At 43.8% G+C, this 19,696-nt stretch overlaps 1 protein-coding gene across 1 annotated transcript in view; it reads left to right on the forward strand.

Moving 5' to 3' along the window:
* Nucleotides 1–15,657, forward strand: part of LOC149812008 (uncharacterized) — a 312,037-nt gene extending 296,380 nt beyond the window's left edge. Inside the window, exon 11 of the transcript XR_016428606.1 lies at nt 15,566–15,657. The gene's annotated coding sequence lies outside the window, so the exon portion shown is untranslated. The remainder of the gene's footprint in view (nt 1–15,565) is intronic.
* Nucleotides 15,658–19,696: the final 4,039 nt, after the last annotated feature.

The raw sequence follows: 19,696 nt of genomic DNA on the forward strand, positions 1-19,696 counted from the left end.
AAAATGCAGAAGTTTCTCGACCTCCAACAGGGTAGTTCTTCTCTGTCTGAGTACGTCACACGTTTTCGCAACCTGGAGAGGTTTTGTCTGAACTTATATACGACAGAAAAGGAGCGAGCACTTAAACTTGCTCGAGGTCTGAAGCTAGTCTTACGGACGAAGGTGTACACTCGTGCACCTACGACGGTCAATGAGGCTTTAGAGACGGCCTCCTTACTTGAGTATGACTGGACTGAATCCCAGAGGACTCCCGCACCACGTCAGCAGCAGCAGCATCCTGGCCAAAAGAGTTGGTCGAGGAAGAGACAATTCCAAAAGAACCAGGGTGGAAGGAAGTTTCATCCTTAGTCAAAGAAGCAGCGCAACAACAACAACAGCAACACCCGCCAGATTCAGTACCAGAACCGTAGACCCCAGTACCAGCAACGTCAGCAGCCGCAGTAGAAGCAGCTTATCACGGCCAGTTGTCCGAAATGCACCATTGATCATCCAGGGCGACCTTGCCCGCGAGACACAGGCGGATGCTTATATTGTGGGAAGATGTGTCATTATATCCGGGATTGCAGAAAGAAACAGGCGGACGACTAGCGTAGGAACACGCCGAGTACTTCCCAGCTGGCGCAGCAGCGACAGCCCTCGACACAACAGCAGCAGCAGCAATCGTATTCACCGAAGCCAGCAAACCAGAAAGTTATTGTCGAGTGAGCCTATGCGGCAACGGTTGAGCAGGTGACCAAGGCATAGTTGGTCCAAGGTACGATCTCAGTAGTCGGACATGAAGCATTTGCTTTGTTTGATTGTGGTGCTACTCATTCGTTCATAGCAGCTAGATTTGCTCGTACTTTACCTTTGGCAGTCGAGTCTTTAAATTTCCCATTGGAGGTTTGCACTCCAACTAGAGAGCAGTCCTATTTTGGAGATCAAGCTTCCTCGACCTCTGCGCGACAACCGCATGATTTCTTTTTTCAAGGCTCAGAAGTATCTACGGAATGGGGGTACTGTGTTCTTAGTCAGTATTGCCCCAGTTGAACCTGAAATGGTTTTGATCGATGACTTGGACGTGGTCCGAGAATTTGCCGATGTGTTTTCGGAGGAACTACCCAGGTTACCTCCGAGGCGAGAGATCAAATTCGGTATCGAGTTGTTGCCTGGAACCACACTGATTTCCAAGGCACCATACCATATGGCTCCAGCGGAGCTAGAAGAGTTGAAGTGATAGTTAGAAGAACTTCTCGATCAAGGTTTTATTCGACCTAGTGCTTCACCATGGGGAGCACCAGTATTGTTCATGAGGAAGAAGGATGGATCCCTGAGGTTGTGCATCGACTACCGGATGCTCAACCAAGCGACGATTAAGAACAAGTATTCGTTACCGAGGATCGAAGATCTTTTCGATCAGTTGCAGAAGGCGAAGGTTTTCTCGAAGATTGACCTCAGATCAGGTTACCATCAGCTTCGTATCCGAGAGGATGATATTGCGAAGACAACTTTCAGGACTAGATATGGGTTATACGAGTTCGTGGTGATGCCTTTTGGCCTCACGAATGCTCCAACAGCATTCATGGATCTGATGAACCGGATCTTTCATCCATTTGTGGACTCATTTGTGATAGTGTTCATCAATGATATCTTGGTCTACTCGGAGAGTCTGGAGCAGCATCGCGAGCATTTGCGGATTGTTTTGAGTACTCTTCGTGAGCATCAGTTGTTTGCCAAGTTCTCTAAGTGTGAGTTTTGGCTCGAGCGCGTCATGTTTCTTGGGCATGTGATATCAAAGGACGGAGTATCTGTCGATCCAGCGAAAGTCGAAGCAGTTCTAGGCTGGAAGCAGCCTCAGAATGTGTCTGAGATTCGTAGTTTTCTTGAATTGGTCGGTTACTATCGACGTTTTATCCAAGACTTCTCGAGGATTGCCCTACCTTTGACAAAGCTTATCCGTAAAGGTGTTAAGTTTGTGTGGAACAGTGCCTGTGAGGACAGTTTCCAGATCCTGAAGTTAAAGTTGACAACCTCGCCGGTGTTTGCTTTACCCTTTGACAGAGGTGGTTTTGTGGTGTACACAGCCGCCTCTGGTACCGGTTTAGGTTGCGTGCTTATGCAACATGGCCGAGTGATTGCCTATGCCTCCAGACAGTTAAAGACTCATGAGCGGAATTATCCGACGCACGATTTAGAATTGGCAGCAGTTGTGTTTGCTTTGAAATTGTGGCGACATTACTTATATGGAGAATAATTCGAGGTCTTTTCAGACCACAAGAGCCTCAAGTATATGTTCTCTCAAAAGGAGCTAAATATGAGGCAGCGACAATGGCTTGAGTTCATCAAGGACTACGATTTCATGTTGTCTTACCGCCTTGGTAAGGCGAACGTTGTGGCGGATGCGCTTAGCCGCAAAGCGAGTGGTGTTCTGGCTAGTCTTGTTTGGAGCCAGAGGCTTATTAAAGATTTCGTAGCCTGGAAACCTTTTTTTGTTGGTGATGGATCGATCAGATTATCTGGTCTGACCATTCGATTCGAGTTTTTGCCGAAGATCGTAGAGGCTCAGAAGCTTGCCGACCAGTATGGCAAGTTTCTAGCATTGGCGAAACAAGCAGATTTTTCTTTCAGAGTATCTGAAGATGGCAGTGTTCGTATGAGAGATCGTCTTTGTGTTCCGAGCAACCCTGAGTTGAAGAGAGAGATTCTTGACTAAGCTCATATGTCCAGATAGACGATTCATCCCGGCGGAACGAAGATGTTCAAGGACTTACAGCGAAAGTATTGGTGGCATGGCATGAAGCGAGAGATAGTGGCTTATGTTGCAAGGTGTTTGACTTGTCAGCAAGTCAAAGCGGAACACCAGCGTCCTGGTAGTACCTTGCAGAGGATTGAGATTCCTCAATGGAAGTGGGAGAATGTTATGATGGATTTTGTGGTAGGTTTGCCACTGACTAGGCGTAAACACAATGCAATTTGGGTAGTCGTGGACAGACTCACCAAGTCTGCCCATTTCTTGTCGATCAGGATCAATCAGTCTCTTGAGAGTTTAGCTGACTTGTACATCAGAGAGATCGTTCGATTTCATTGTGTCCCGAGATCTATCATTTCTAATCGTGATCCCCGGTTTACTTCGTGACTGTGGGGTCAGTTGTAATCTGCTTTGGGGACGAAGTTGAAGTTTAGTATAGCCTTTCATCCTCAGACAGATGGACAGTCTGAGCGAATGATTCAAACGTTGGAAGATATGTTGTGAGCCTGTATGCTTGATTGGAAGGTTAAATGGGATTCACACCTATGTTTGCTAGACTTCGCGTATAACAACAGTTACCACGCTAGTATTGGGATGGCCTCGTACGAAGCATTGTATGGGAGACCTTGCCGGTCACCATCTTATTGGGACGATATCAGCGATAGATCGAGTGAATCGCCGATTGTTTTTCAGCACTACACGCAACAAGTGCAGAAGATTCGTGGGCGTTTGAAGCAGCGCAAGATAGGCAGAAGAGTTACGCTGATAAGAGACGTCGTGAATTGTCTTTTAATGTTGGAGACATGGTTTTTGTCAGAGTGTCGCCGACGAAGAGCGTGTTTCATTTTGGGAAGAAAGGGAAGTTGAGTCTGAGGTACGTTGGACCATTCGAGATCGTGGCAAGGATTGGTGAAGTGGCATATCGTGTCGAGTTTCCTCCACAATATGCCCATATTCACAATGTTTTTCACGTGTCGATGCTCAGGAAGTACATTTCTGACCCATCGCATGTCATTCGTTATGAAGAGGTGGACGTGCAGGAAGATCTGACTTTGTCAAAATGGCCTACTGAGATTGTTGATCGACAAGACCAAGTTCTGCGTACCAAGACTATTCTGCTACTTAAGGTACGGTGGCAGCACCATGGCATTGAAGAATGCACATGGGAACCAGAAGCGAGCATGAGAGAGACCTATCTGAAACTTTTTGTAACCTCTTAAGAGTGATTTCGCGGACGAAATCCTTTTTAAGAAGGGGAGGATGTAAGATTCACGATTCTAATTTTTTATTTATATTGCGTAATTATGTTGAAATCGATGAATTTTCATGTTTTGGCAAGTTCTGAAGATTTGCTTATTTTGAGAATCGGGTAAAATCGCGTAATTTTAGTAAATAGAGCGATTTCGGGAAATCTAGAACGAATCAACTTCTGAAACCTTTAGGGTAAGTTTGGAATAGGGTTGTGATGTTTCACCCCGAATTTGAGACCCGAACGACGAAAAAACTTTGTCAGTGCTTGTGAATTACGAGTTTTGATCTAAGGTTGGACCTGAAACTTAGAACGCTTAATTTTAGCGAACAAGAGGTAATTTCCTTAGGAGGCATTGATCATTCTACGTTAATTAGGGTTATAAAGAGAACTAAATAAATTTTTGGAATTAAATTATTATTTTAATATATTAAATAAGCATTTTTTTATGGTATACATAATATGGGGTTTTGGTTTTTGGATCCGAAGCATCTAGTGGATCCAAAACCCATGGACGACCCTATAGTGGACGTCCATGTCCTTGATTGACCAGCTGGTCAAGGGCTGGCCAATTGGATGGCAATTTTGAAAATATCTTGCATGGATTTAAAGAAGAGGCCTTCATTGGCCATGCATCTTTTCTAAAAACCCTCATGATGAAGCCTAGGCTCCATCATGAGGGGTGTCTTTTCCAAAAGAAAGGCATGGGGTTGGCGCCCCATGGTAGTTTTGAGATATTTTCAAAGGTTTTCAAATACTCTAAACCCATTGGACACGTTGGGTGGCAGCCAAGGGCGCCCCCTTGTAAATTGTTGGAATTTTAAAGGCTTTTAATAGTGGCATTTTTGAAAGTTTTATAAAACCTTTTGGAAGAGCAACATGCATTGGTGGTTGGGGGGCGTGAAGCTCCCCAACCCTCCATCTTGGAGGGATTAAATCCCAGCCGTCCAACCCTAAGCCAACATCCATAAAAGCTTTACAAAAAAAATGGGCCTTCTTGTTTGGGCGACTTTTTTTTCTCTCTCTTCTCTCTCCAAACCTCCTCTCTTATCTCAAGCTCCCTCACTCCAGCCGTGGCTCTCTCTTGGGCGTGAATAGTTGCAACACGTTATTCCTCTTCCATCTTCTTCAAAATAGCTAAGGTGAAGACTCACCCTCTTCGTTTGATTCCGGATTGACATGAAGCCAATGGTGCTTTGCATCGATGCATGCAAGCCCTAATGGAGGATTAGCTAGAAAAGTAGTTTAAAATATTGAATCTTCATAGTTTTTCATAAGCTTTTGTGTTGCATGCTTTTGCAATGGATTTCCTTTCGATTCCTACATTTTTATCTTTGCTTGTGTTTCATTTTTCTCCTATGCATGTTAGTTGTTCATTTTTTTCCATAATATTGTTGTCGTTTTGATTCATTTTCTTTTTTTTTTTTTGATTGATTTCATGGCATTCTCATCATAGGGGTGTGATGGACCGAGCTGGGCTCGTCCAGCTTACACCCAATCCGTCAGCCCATTTATTTACATTCAGTGTGCTTTCTTTCCTTTTGAGTTTTCAGCTCAACTCAGTCCCAGCACATTGGGACTGGTGTTGTAGCTTAGCCCTTGGGCGTGGGTCACAACGTGACCACTCCCTTTGAGATGTGCGAAGGCCAGGCTGCTGGTGGTTGATGTGTTAACCTCATGTTTTTTTTTTTTCGTTTCGGTTTTTCCTTTGGAACCAGGACTGGAGCAGGTTGAGTCGGCTTTAGGCGTGCCCAGCACACCCTCTTAGCAGCTGTGAACCGAGCCCTTGGGCTCTGGTTCATGCTGGCAAGGGTGGCTCGGTCTGGTCCAGTGGACCAGACCCCTTGTCCATTCACTGCGCTCCAAGCATGGAGCTGGGTGTTGTGCGGGTGGCCCACGCGCCCAGCAGCAGCAGCTTTCAAAAAATATATATATATTTTATATATTCTTTTTGTACCATGGTGTTTCTATTATAGACAGGTCTGAACCCAGGGTTCAGACCTGTGCGTTTGGGATGTGGCAGCAAGGCTGGCACCCGGTGCCAGCCTTGGCCTTTCTTAGGAGAGCCCGGGTGCTAGCCGCAAGGGCTGGGCACCCGAGCTATGGTTGGCGACCCTGTTTGGGGTCCAGGTCTGAACCGTGTGGTTCAGATCTGTTCGTGGTTGTGGGCAGCAGGTCCTGTGGACCAGCCTTTTCCCCCGTGTCCGGCACCCTCGGTGTCTCGAAATTCTTTTAGCCGGCCTAGCTGTTTTCCTTCTTGATTGGGGTTGGGTGTGCACCACTTGGGTGTTGCGCACCCTTGGCACCTGTTAACTCGTGGCAGGTGCAGGTCTGAACCAAGGTTCAGACCTGAACCCATTGGCAGTCCATCTAGCCCTAATACTAGTCGTGGCTCCATCTAGTTGGAGCCGGGTGCCAGCCAACTTGTGTTGGATGCCCCAGGCTCTTTCCTTTTTAGCTGATCCTTAGTGGCTCGGGTCTGAATCTGAAAGGTTCAGATCCTACCAGGGTTAGAGGTCATTTGGTTCAAAGGACCAGACCCCCCTTGATTCGGCCTTAGTGCCTCTTTTCATTAGAACTACCAGTTTACCCTTGTTAGGGGCTGGAACCGGCCCAACCAAACCCTTGAGATAGTTTGGTCCAAACCATGTGTCGTACCAGATCTCATTAGTGCGCGCAACAGTCTGGTCCGTAGGACCAGACCATTACTTGTATTAGAGCCTGTTGGCAGCAAGTGTGCGGGTCTTCTAATTGGCATGTTTGCAGCCCCGTTATGCCATTATTGTAGTTGTTAATACTCTACCCTATCAAAACCAGTCTGCACCGACTTGGAACCGAACCATAGTGGGTTCATGTTAGCCTTTGCCTTGCCTCGCACCCTCCGTGCATTTCGGCTAGGGTTTTGGCATAATTATATATGCCCTGGGTTTCAAAGAGTTTGATATATATATATTTATATATGTATATATATGGGCATGGGTGTATGTATATATGTATTTTAGTACGAATATATATATATATATATACATGTGTGTACTTGTGCATTTACCTACGTACATATGAGGACATGTCTTTAAGTAGAATTGAAACATGTGAATATATATACATATATATATATATATATATGTCAAAGCACACATAATGATCGATTCGGCATGACCAAATGGACTTGCGACACTCTTGTATCCCGTCCAGGTGTTATTCCCCAAATGATGTTACGCTCCGAATTAAATGTAGAACTATATAGAGTTGTCTTGTTTTCGGTTTGGCAAGCGGTTGCTTTGGGTCCGCGGGTGCGGCACCCCAAACCGTGGTAATGCTAATGTAATCCCCATTAGATGGGTTACTTCAGAATCACCTTCGACACATATGTGTGTCGTATTGAGTAAGGGAAACCCTTATGTTTTGGTTTACGTTCAACGGACCAGAACGGTATGCTTTCGCCGTTTTGGTAAGTTCACAAGCTTAGAGACACCTTTGTTTCGGGTCCGTAGGTGCGGCACCCCATACCGTTGAAATAGCTAATGTTATTCCCATAAGACGAAATATCCCAGATTTTGCTATAAACAGATAAGTGTGTTGAACCACGTGTAACGATCTTTTGTGTCGCAATTGCATCTTCACTGCAAGAGCAACGATCCACCTTGGAATAGCCAATGTTATTCCCATTAGACGAGATGTTGGTTAAATTCATTTCCAAACTCTTGACAATGCGAATGTAATTCCCATACATATGGAAATGTTGTTAAATGCAAATCTTAATACTGAAGAATGTAAAGTAACCCTTTTTTACTGTGAGAACTATTGTAATTGCCTCTAATGTTTATACTTGTGCAAACTAGAAACATGTAATACTCTTACACTTTGCACTTGGCACATCTTGACACTGTTACTGAGTAGTGCGTACCCTGAGGAGGTGCATCGCTTGAGGCATTGGTAAGCGCACCATGTGCACTTACTTAAATAAAATGAAAAGATAGAAAAATTGAACACCATAGGGTATGAATACTGAAATGACTTGTTGTGGGCTCAGTTGGAGTCCTCGGACAGTGGCCCTTGTGTGGTGTAAGGACTCTTTTGTGATATACCCTAAACAGAAATAAATAATATGGTGTTGTGACTGCTTTCACGAGCAGTGTGCTCCGTTGGCCACGTGAGGCTGAGCACGTGAATGGGCAGGCCAAGTTCTCGTTTTGCGTACCCTGCAGGGACCACGAGGCAAATTCCTCGTTGAGAGGTGTGTTGGAACATAAGCCTAAGAAAGATAAACCTGCTTCGCCCCATTCACAAAATGGTTCACCTTGGGAGTGGGTGGATGGTACAACCCTGAGTGACTTGTCGTTACTACGACACGTGTTTTGACAGGAGTTGTAGCGTCCTTTGGTTTCCAGTCACTCAGAGTCAGGGAGGTCGAGGTTGCCTTTTTAGGGCCTCACTACTGCAGTAGTATGGATTGCAATCCTTACCTATGTGAGTGTTTTCTCCTAGCCGTGTGTTGCTCGCATGTGGTTGACTCAGCCTGTAGCTTCCCCGGTTACCACACTATAATTGAATAACAGACGTCGGGTGCATGTCTCACAGAATGCGAGGTTTCCTTCGTGTACCCAAAGGAGTAATCAGAAGAACTTAAAGACTAACCAATCAGCTAACTTACAGTAGTTGTTATTTTACTTGTTTGGCGGACTTTACTTCAGTTACCTTACTTACTTCAGCTATTACTTGGATACTTTGTCGTTCAGTACTTGTTACAGTTGTTCCTGCTTTGAGTACTTACTCTATTGCTACTTCAGCTTGTTAGTTTTAGTTGACTAATACTTGTCACTTTCGCACCTTCCTGGCACGGCACTTACACTTATCAGTTTTGTTACTGCTTTCCTTTTTGTATGATATGTAACTGCTTGTGGTTGTTTCTTCACCACCTCGCAAGAGGACTAACCCCATTTTATGGGGATGTAGGTGACAAACAGGTATAGTGTCGATGCGATGATACACGGTGGAGGCTCGGAGGACCCACACTTGACCTGTAGTTCCTGTACTTGGTGGTTTTGGGTTTTGGGTGTTGTTGGGATGTATTCCCCATTTTGGACCTTTTGTACTTAGATTTTGTAAAATCTTTAAACTGTTGGGGTGTTTCCCCTTTTTACTCCATAGTTACACTTTGTACACACCTTTGGTTACACTATTTCACTTGTTGCACTTACTTGTGGTGGCCGGCCAGACTCGCGACTTTGTTGCTTTTCAGCGCCTTGCTTTTCATTGTTTTCTATTTAAACTCTTTCAAAAACAAATCACAGAAAATCCTAGGTTTTTCCAAAGTCGGGGTTTGGGGCGTCACATTGCATGGGACTGCGCCCCATGTGATTTTTGAAAATCCTTGAAAACCCCTTCCAAAGAGTTATTGTCAGGAGATTTCTAAGAAGCCTTCATGATGAAGGGTGCTTCATTCCAAGGGATGCATGGGGTTGCACCCCATGGCACCCATGTAAATTGTTTTAGCCTTTTCAAACCCTAAGGGGCGAGTGGGGGATGTTAGGCGGCTATGAGGGGCATGATTAACCCCAGCCATTCATCTCCTGCAAATTAATCTCAATCATTGGTGCCTTAACCTTGGATTACAAAAGCATTTAGTCAAAGAAAGAGAAACCATTTTTCTGGAGTTGGCGAGTTTGGAGCTCTCTCTCTCTCTCTCTCTCTCTCTCTCTCTCTCTCTCTCTCTCTCTCTCTCTCTCTCTCTCTCTCTCTCTCTCTCTCTTTCCCCTAGCCGTGTGAGGTGTGACCTCCACCATTTTCGTGGAGCCCATGTGCAACCATGAACCCATCTCCAACTGGTGTTCCTTCACCATCCGAGCATTAAGGTGAAGCTTCAATTCATTTCCTCTGTTTTCTAAAAGAAAATTGTGTATGTTGTATATATGAAGCCGAGGAGTCGGACGCATCCATGGATGTGTGACCCTTGACGGATTAGAGGCTCTAGTAAAGGTGTTTTGTGGTTGAGTACCCTCTCTTCCATCCCATGGAACAAGAGGGGTTCAAATCCATCGACTTCATAGTCGGTTTGATGGTTTGGTTTTCGTTTCAATTTGCTAAACAAAAGAGAGAGAGAGATAACAATAAGCAAGGAAATCGGTCGAATCGTTGTATACCTTCTAGTTCCATAAATTATTTTCCAGTTGGGATGCATCGTGTACTCTATATTTCTTTTATTTTGTGTTGATGCTAGTCAATAAGATTGGATGCTATTCATATTTGGAAATGCACGGTCTTTGTTTCTTTTTTTGAGAATTTGCATGAGTTTTCCTTTTTATGAGAGAACGAACTATTCGCCCTCAGCCCCTTCTCATTGTCATGAGGAGACTGGAGCAACCCTTTGAACTTTCGTGACAGCTGAAGTTCTGAACTGAACACGGTTGTGGTCTAGTCCAGTCATGGTTGCTCCTCCTCATACTATTTTGCTTCTCACTTACCCCCCCCCCCATTTTTCTTTCCAGCGGTTTTTCTTTCTTGTCATTGTTTTCCTTTTTTTGTGTGTGTAACGAGGAGTTCGTGTGGTCGGCCAAATGCACCTAGCCGCCTTGGCCACTAAGGCCTTTCTCTTTCTTGCCAAGCGTGGCGGGGCCCGGGGTGCCAACAGGACCCGGGTAGTCTTGCAGCCCTAGGGCATTGGGTTCAGGCCCTGTCCCAAGGGTGGGTCTGGTCTAAACCCTGGGGTTCAGACCAGAGCCACGACATGGCTAAGGTCTGGTCCAGGGGAACAGACCAGTGGCTCTCTCTCTTTTCTTTTTTTTATGTGATTGCCTTGGCACCCAGTTGCCACCGGGTGCTAGTTGTACTCGAGTAGCGCGCGGGCCTAGGTCCTTGCCCCGAGTTTGCTGCTACTAGGTAGCCTGGTCTGAACCTATATGCTCAGACCAGGGTAAATCTGCAACCGAGTGTTTGGTCTAGAGAACCAGGCCCATTGTTTCCCAGGGTTTGCCCCTTTGGCTCTAGTGCGGGTGTAAGTTTGGGTGTCGGGTGCTAATGCACCCGGGTGAGCCAACCGAACCTGCTGGACCCTAGTCCGGACTGCACCTCGAGTGCAGTGCCTAGACTGAACCCTTGGGTTCAGTCCAATGCCATAGTTGACCCTTGAAGTTGAGTTTTGTTTTGGGTTGGGATACCCAGACCGATCTGCTCACTCTTGTTGCACCACTCCCAATGATCGGATCTAGGCAAGGGTGAGTTAGCAGGGGTTTGGCCCCATCAGGACCAGATTATGTGGAACCCTATTGGCCGCCATATGAGGGCCTTCATTCCCTCATTGACCCAAGATCACTAAGTGATCCGTTAAGATCTTAAAGCATACCTATATATATATAGATATGTGTATACATCTATATATATATATACATGTATATATATGTATATATAATAAGCAAAAGAAAGAATGTGAACTAAACCACGAACCTATAGATGTTAGACTGTGTGGGTTTGTTGTCCAACAGATCCAGATGGACGTAGTATATTCTTGTGCTATGTTCAAGTGTGAGACCCTTCTAGTCCCAACTTAGCGATTCATTCATGTCCGGACTTCGTGCCTTGTATCGGTTATTCGGGTAGTCGAACTGGAGTTTGGGTCCGGAGTAAACCCTGTGTTTCTCCGGAGTCCTATTTGGTAGTTTCGGTATGAGTTGTCGGGTGAGCTCTATGCTACCCAAACGTATATAAAGTCTTTCATCTATCTCAGAAATTTTGTCAAACCATCATTTTAGTATCTTTGGGTTCCGCAAGTGCGGCAACCGACCGTGGTAATGCCAATGTTATCCCCATAAGTTGGGAATATCCTAGATTTCATTCTTGACACGTAAGTATGTCGAATCCACGAATCCCCTTATGGAATTGGTTTTACTTTGTCAGCATCAGAGCAAGATGTTTTGCGAACATTAGTAACTCAGTGATGCATATACGTATAATTGTCCTTGTGACATATTTACATCATTTCTCTCGCAAGTGCGGCGATCCACCTTGGAAATGTGAATGTAATTTCCATACAAATGAGAATATTCTAGATTTCAATCTCAACACATGAATGTATCAAAAATCATAAATCTTTTCTACGAAAGTGGCCTCGCTATGCGAGAATTGCCAAATATTGACATTTGAAGTTCTAACTACTTGAAATTGTAATTAGAAAGTTGCATTACTTGTTTCAGCTCAATGTACTTGCAATTGTGTTTACGTTATGCTCTTGAATTGCATATCTCTTGAACTTGTGGAATTGTACACTCACTTGCACATTCTCATGTAATTGAAATGTATTTTCCTAAGATATGCATATGTATCTTTGCCTTTGTTTCATAATTGTGTGATTGACTTGAGATATTGTGGGTCTTAGTTCACACCTACACGTAGCACAGCTTGACACTAGTATTGCATAGTACGCACCCCGAGAGGTACATTTTGGTCTTGTGCTTGAGGCATTGATGAGTGCACAAGGTGCACAATACAGTTGTGATGTACAGAATGACACAAAAACTTAAACACCATAGGGTATAAGAAACACACTGTTGTGGTTGTTTAGACTCAGTTGGAGTCTTTGGGCGATGGCCCCTTGTTCATGAGTAAGTTCACGTATGTCTACACCCTAGTAATGAGAAAGATAAAATGGTGTTATGATCGCTTTTATGAGTGATGTGCTCTTGTTAGTCGTGTGAGGCTGAGTACGTGGATGGGTAAGCTAAGACCTCGTTTGAGTATCCCGCGGGGACCATGAGTCATAAATACCTCGAATGGAGGTATGACTTGATAAATAAGCCTAAGAAAGATAAACCTACTGCGCCCCATTCACAAAATTGTTCACCTTAGAGAGGGTGGATGGTACAACCCTGAGTGACTAGTCGTTACTACGACACGTGTTTTGATAGGAGTTGTAGCGTCCTTTGACCTCCAGTCACTCAGAGTTAGGGAGGTCGAGGTGATCTTTTAAGATACCTCACTACTGCAGTAGTATGGATTGCAGTCCTTATCTATGTGAGGGTTTCTCTCAGTTGCGAGTTGCTCGCATAAGGTTTACTCGGTCTGTAGCATCCCCAGTTACCACATTACAAATTGAATAATAGACGTCGGGTGCATGGCTCACAGAATGTGAAGTTTTTTCGCTTACCTGAAGGAATAATCAGAAGAACTTAAATACTAACCAATCACAGCTAACGTATTGTAGTAGTTCTCTTTTACTTGCTTACTTGCTTCTGTACTTGTCCTGATTCCCATACCTTTCTTAGCTACTTGTGTATAGTTGTTGTTCAGTTTCCTGTTTACTGCTTTAGCTTGTTTGCACTTGTTACACGTGCACTTACTTGACACAGGCACATGTATCTGTTGTTGCACATGTTTCATATTATATACATGTTTCTTTCTTGAGAAATAGAGATATGATGTTGATTCTTCACCACCTTGCAAGAGTGTTGACCTTATTTTTTGGGGATGCAGGTGATGAATAGGTACAGCGGCGATGTGACGGCACACGGTGGAGGCTTGGGGACCCGCACTTAGCTGCAGATCTTGCTCCTATTTGGTTTTGGGGTTTTTGAGGGGATGATCCCCCTGTTTTGAGAGACTGTTAGATTTGTTATACTTTTTTCTCATTTTGTAATTAAACTTTGGGTTGTATATTTTGGAAACTTGTTTGATATGCATACTTACCTATGGCTCGTTCAGACTTACGGCCTTCTTACTTAGTTACCCCTTTTTTCTTGCTTTCCGTTTATCTTAAAATCATTTCAAAAAAAAAATCCTCAAAAATTTAAAAGATTTTTCAAGGTCGGGGTTTGGGGCGCCACAAGATCCATCTTAGATATGACCCATATTAACCTGAGCACATCAAGGGTCTCAACTGTAGAGGCTGAAGGATAGTTATGAGAATGTGAAAGGGTCTCATAACTGTTCATGCATTGAAACCTCCCACTATAAGTAGGATTTCATGGGAGCTTGATGATGGTTACGGGAGTGATACCTATTTCTCTCATTCTAGATCCTATTCACCTCAATTGACTGAGGAGAACACCGACAACCCATTTGTTAAATAGGGTTCTCCCCAGCCGTTTATGCCAACAGTGGCCTCCACCTTTTTGCATATGGCCATTGGTTCTGAAGAGACTGGAAGAGACGGCCTGAGTGCACGAGAGAAGAACTTCACGGACACGATTAATCATCCTCACAATGCAGACTTCTTCTTAGCTACCTCCTCATTTCACAAAATAGCATTATTGTGTGATTCCCACAAGAACCTGACTACTAACTGTAACGCCAGAATCCACCATTTCCTATCTGCTATCTTAATAGCCTTCACTGACACCCAATGCTCCAACGCTGAGATCATCTTTACATTTCCATTTAACACCAAACAAATTAGTCACCCATCTCCAGACTTGTCGAGTCACTTTTCAGTGAAGGAGTATGTGTGTGTTGGTTTCCGCTGTTCTTCGACACAAGGAACATCTATTAGCTCCTTGAAGATGATCCATGGTGAGAGTAAGGCGGTTATCCAAGGCTATTCTTAAAGTGAACCAACGCTAGTGGGTGATGGTTTGATGGATCCGAACTACAGATTGTCATATAAAATTCAGTAAAAAGCATATTCAAGCATAGTCTTAATTTGCCCCAATGGGGGTTGGCGTAGTGGGGTGGGGGCTTGGCTGCTAGACGGGCAGTCAAGGTTCGATTCTCATGGGCCGTCACCCCTTTGCGCAAGCCAATTCGTAGCATAGGCCTCAAGGAAAGGGTCCTAGCCTTGGAGTTTTACACTGCCGGCATAACAACCATAGGTATGGCAGGTTGAGCCAGCGCGAACAGGTCTTCGTGCGTGGTGCAGTTTCTTCAGGTTATAAATAAAAAAAAACATAATTTTAATTTACATGTAAAAAATGCATAGGATCGGATTTTGATCCTTAACTGAATTAGATTCAACCCAAAATGTTGATATGAATACAATTATAGAATCCGAAAACTGATCCGATTAAGTGAATCGGTCCAAATTGTTGAAGGATATGAATCAGGAAATAATTTGCCAGATTCAGTTGGGATTGACTCACCCCTAGCCCTCGTGCTTTTCAACTCCGCATCCTCTTGCTTAGGTTCTTTCTATTCCTCAAAAAATGAATTTTCCAAATAAAAAAAAAATCTTCAATTTGACAAATTCTCTAAGACATGCAATAAATAAAAGTATATGCTTCTAGAAGAATTAAATACTGTGAGTTTATTGCTAGGTCACTGGAACTAGCACTAGAATTCTAGTTTTTCAGTTCACAGTCCTAAGATCAAACCGAGTGGGTAAATCATTTTAAAGGTAGATTTAATGGATTTAGCATAATAAACGGAAATGTACATATATCTAGGCTTTAAATTATGCAAGCATTCATAAAATTACGATAGACAGGTCTCTCTCTCTCTCTCTCTCTCTCTCTCTCTCTCTCTCTCTCTCTCTCTCTCTCTCTCTCTCTCTCTCTCTCTCTCTATGCTACAGTAACCTCACATACAATCTAGTAGAAAATGCTATTTTTTCTTATTTTGTAGATCTAACCCTATAGATAATATCCACATTGTTTGTTTGACAGAAAAGATGTTTGGATCATGTTCTTGCAATGTGTTCTTCAAAGGCTTCAAAGATCAGCAGCGATATGCATAAATTTGATGACTTGAGAAATCTGACAAGGTGCGATCTCTAGCAAAGGAAAAAAACAAAAGAAAAAACATGCAAACACATCTACGAGGTCAGATTGAGTGAATACAACTTGCACCCATGTGTATGTGTGTATGTATAGCCGATTGTATGCACAATCTAGTTGAAAATCATGGGTGCAAGTTTTGTTCACTCAGTCTGACCTGATAGATGTATTTAACATAGTTTGTTTGCTAAAGATCATATCCTGAATCATGTTATTTGGAAGATCATAAATATGGTTTTTTTTTTAAGTCATGAAGAAAGTGGAATACCAAGATTGACTACTTGAGAAGAAAGGAATATGGAGTTGGCACTTGGAAGTGCCTTTTCCATGTTGCAGGTGGGCAATCTGTTTCTTTGCTCATAAATGTAAGGCTCACAGGTTCTGGAATAATACCAAGATTGACTTGAGAAGAAAGGGATCCTGAGTTATAAACACCAACTCTGAATGCCTTTTCCAGTTGCAGGCGGCCAATCTGTTTCTTTGCCTCTTTTTACTTGAGAGAGAGATGCTTTACTCTTCTGTTTGCTTGGTTGGCGTTGCTTTGAAGTTTAGAGTAAGGAAGAAAAAGATAATAATAAGGAAACATTTTATTTAGGGGTCAACCTGTTTTGTATTTTTTATGACAAGGACAACCCTCACTGAGAACAGGGTGGGCTCACCATCCTGCAAGGTAAAACTCTGGGTTCAGGATGCTACCACCCCTTACCTCAACCATTTGAATTTCTTGATATGGGCCTATGTTTTCTTCAAAACTGCCCAACAGACTTTTTTTTATAGGCAAGTTGGGATTGGGAAGACCCCCACCAGTTATACAACTGGGTTTTGAAATTGCTGCATTCCCAACATAAGGTGAGGTGCACTACAAGCATAGCCCCAATTGGTACTAGGGGTGTCAATGGGTCAGGTTTACCTAGACTCAACCCAGACCAAACCCTATAGGGTCCAGGTATGGTGATAAATCCAAAGGTCCGATTAATACATGGAGCTAAATATAATTTGTGAAATTTTATACAAAACCCGAACTTGACCCGAGTTCTGATTAAAACCTATAATTTTTTAAAGTAAAAATGATAAAAGATATTATTTTACCAGGTGTGTACCTGGTGTAGTTCAATGTAGTTTTTATCGAGTCCAGGTATGGTTTCTCTTATGGTGGATCCAATTTGACTCGAGTTCGAATCAGATACCATACCTGAAAATCGGGGCCAAGTATGGTTTCACCTTAGTTCAAAAACCTGACCGGTCGACACCCCTCCTAGCTGGTACCATTGATTATGAACTCATTAAGTTTCAGTTAAATTAAATCAAATGACAATAGTAACCTAAAATGGTTAAAATATTTATCCTTTTCTTTTCTTTTCTTTTCTTTTCTTTTCTTGAAAAGGAAGTTGGGGTATAGGCAGACCCTATACCATTGGGTCTTGCACCTGCCAACACAAGGTGACGTGCGCCTCCTACCAGACAACCGGAGCCCCCCTTGGTATTTATCCTTTTCTTTTCTATCAGCCTAAACAGGTATTTTTTTATTCCAAAGGATAATAAAGAAAACTTAAAAGAATCATGTTTCTCAAGACGTTGGATGTTAATAGGGATGGCAGTGGACTGGGGAAAAACGGGCCCGCCTCTTTCCATTTGGACCGGGGATGAAGGGCATGGAGGCGGGGATGAAGGGCATGAAACCGGGATGGAGGCAGGGATGAAGGTTAAAATCCATCCCCGTGCGGGGATGGACTTATGCTTTTTCCCATCCTGCCCCGTCCCGATCCCCATCTTGCCCCACCCCACCCCACCCCACCCCGTCTCGATCCCCGCCTTGCCCCGACCCCATCCCCAATCCTTCTAAGCAATGACAATAGACAAAGGGGAAATGGGGCCCTGCCCTGCCTCGCCCCGTTTGGACTGGGGATGGAGGACACGAAACGGGGGTGGAGGTTAAAATCCATCCCCGTGCAGAGATGGAGGTTCGGATTTTGAAACGGGGTGGGGGTGGAAACCTTGTTCCTCAGCCCCGCCCGGGTTCACTGCCATCCCTAATGGTTAACCAGAAAACATGTATTTAGCAGTTTTCATGAAAGCAGTGGCTGATATCAGGAAACCTAGAAAAGTTTAGGCCATTTTTTAAATTAGGGCCCAAAGGTTGGCTCAAAAATAAAAAAAGGGTCGTCCATCAGTTGGGCGCATCTTTTCATGCTCAACGAATTGTCTCTCGTAATACTTTTCTGGGTTTTCCTCTCTCTCTGAGTTTTGATCAGGTATACGGGTTGGGGGCACTTCGACCCAAAACTGGATCCAGATTTTGAAGAGAGGGTCTAACTCCCCATGCACATTCGGAGTTCATATTGTATTTAAGATCTGGTTATGGTAAATGTAGTACTGGATCCATTGAATATTTGTGCAATCCACTGAACCGTGAAGCGAAAGTCAAAAGTGTCCAGGTTAGACCCAGTTCAGCTTGAATCTGAACATATTCATCACTTACCCGAATCCAAATCTGAGTAGACCCAACCACATTTTTGTGGATCAAACCTAGGCTCCAATTAAACCAGGTTTAATCCGTTGAACTTTGTCCGTCCGGAGTTGGCTCTTCTCCATAAAAAACCTTTAGCAAGTGTGGTTTAGTCGGTCTGTTGCCTAAGGCCTTGGCCAGGTTCAAACTAATAACCAACAAGTGTTAGGTAGTGTGTATAAAATGGGTAGGATATGGATCGGGTAAGGCTTGGCCCAACCCTGTGTCCATTTTTTCGAAAAGTGAGTCCTAGATTTGGGGATCCTGATAGTACTTAGGATCTGATAGTAAAAGTTTCTAATCTAGTTGTGATCTAGTCTTCTGTAATGCTGGAAAATGGTAAAACCAATTGATTTTACAATGACAAGGTAAAACGGATATGGTTAGATAATCAATTATATTTGTTCTGGATCCTAGCCAGAATCAGGTGCATGCTATATGTAGGGATGTAAACCGGTTGGGCTCCAGTCAGACTCGAGTTCGGATACTATCAGTTTGACCAGACCAGTCCTTGATAAAGTCTGGTCCAATGGGTGTAAGAATTTAAGAGAATACTAACAGGGCTCCACCACCCAGGTGGTATCCCTTGTGGTAAGTGGGGTCTTGTGCCAAGAAGGCTGAGGTTCGAATCCCTCTGACACATGGGGCTTAAGAGATATCTGGTAGGGGTCTGCTTAACCCCAGCTTGCCTATCAAAAAAAAAACTACTAGGGCTCCGCTTGTCTGGTAGGAGCAGCTAGTGCACGTCACCTTGCTATTGAGACGTTGGAGGTTCAAAATCCAATGGTATAGTTGTAAAACTGGTAGGAGTATGCTTAACCCCAGCTTGCCTAACTGGTAGAGTGGAGCGGTTGGTGAAAAGGGGGGGTGGTGGTGGTGATGGTGATGGTTTTCCCTGGGATTCGCCAAATAATAATAATAATAATGAACCAGACCTTAGACCCTCTCCGATCAGGGCTGTTGGCTAAGGTTGACTTCATCCTTTGGCTCAGGTCAAGCCTGGTTCCAACTAGGGGTGTCAATGGCTGTGGCATGATCCGATCTGCGCCCATACTGGACCCAACAAGATATGGATTTGGTACTAAAGAAAGAGGTCTAATTAACTATTAGCATCGGACCCATAGGGTTATGGATGTGGGCTTACAAAAATTTAATTCCAACACCGAACTTCCGATTAAAATCCGTAATTTTTAATATAAAATTATATTTTAATGGGTCTGGTTTTGTTATCCATAGGGTCTGGGTACGATTTTTCCTGTGGTAGGTCCAGCCATCCCAGAAACCTGGACATGCAACTTAGGGATGTCAATGGGTCTGATGTAGCGCGACATCCGACTTAAATCCAAATCTGAATAGTCGGGTTTGGTAGTCAGATTCGGATCCGATTAATGAATCGAATTCAGGTTCGGTATTGAATTTTGCATTCAAACTCGAACCTGAATCTGAATCTGACTGATACCTGACCTGATTAAGTGCAAGCATCAGATTTTAAGCTAGTCGGATCTGGATACAGT

The sequence above is a fragment of the Nuphar pumila genome, chromosome 17 (assembly GCF_984573655.1).
Source record: "Nuphar pumila chromosome 17, dmNupPumi1.hap1.1, whole genome shotgun sequence".
NCBI classification, from domain to species: domain Eukaryota; kingdom Viridiplantae; phylum Streptophyta; class Magnoliopsida; order Nymphaeales; family Nymphaeaceae; genus Nuphar; species Nuphar pumila.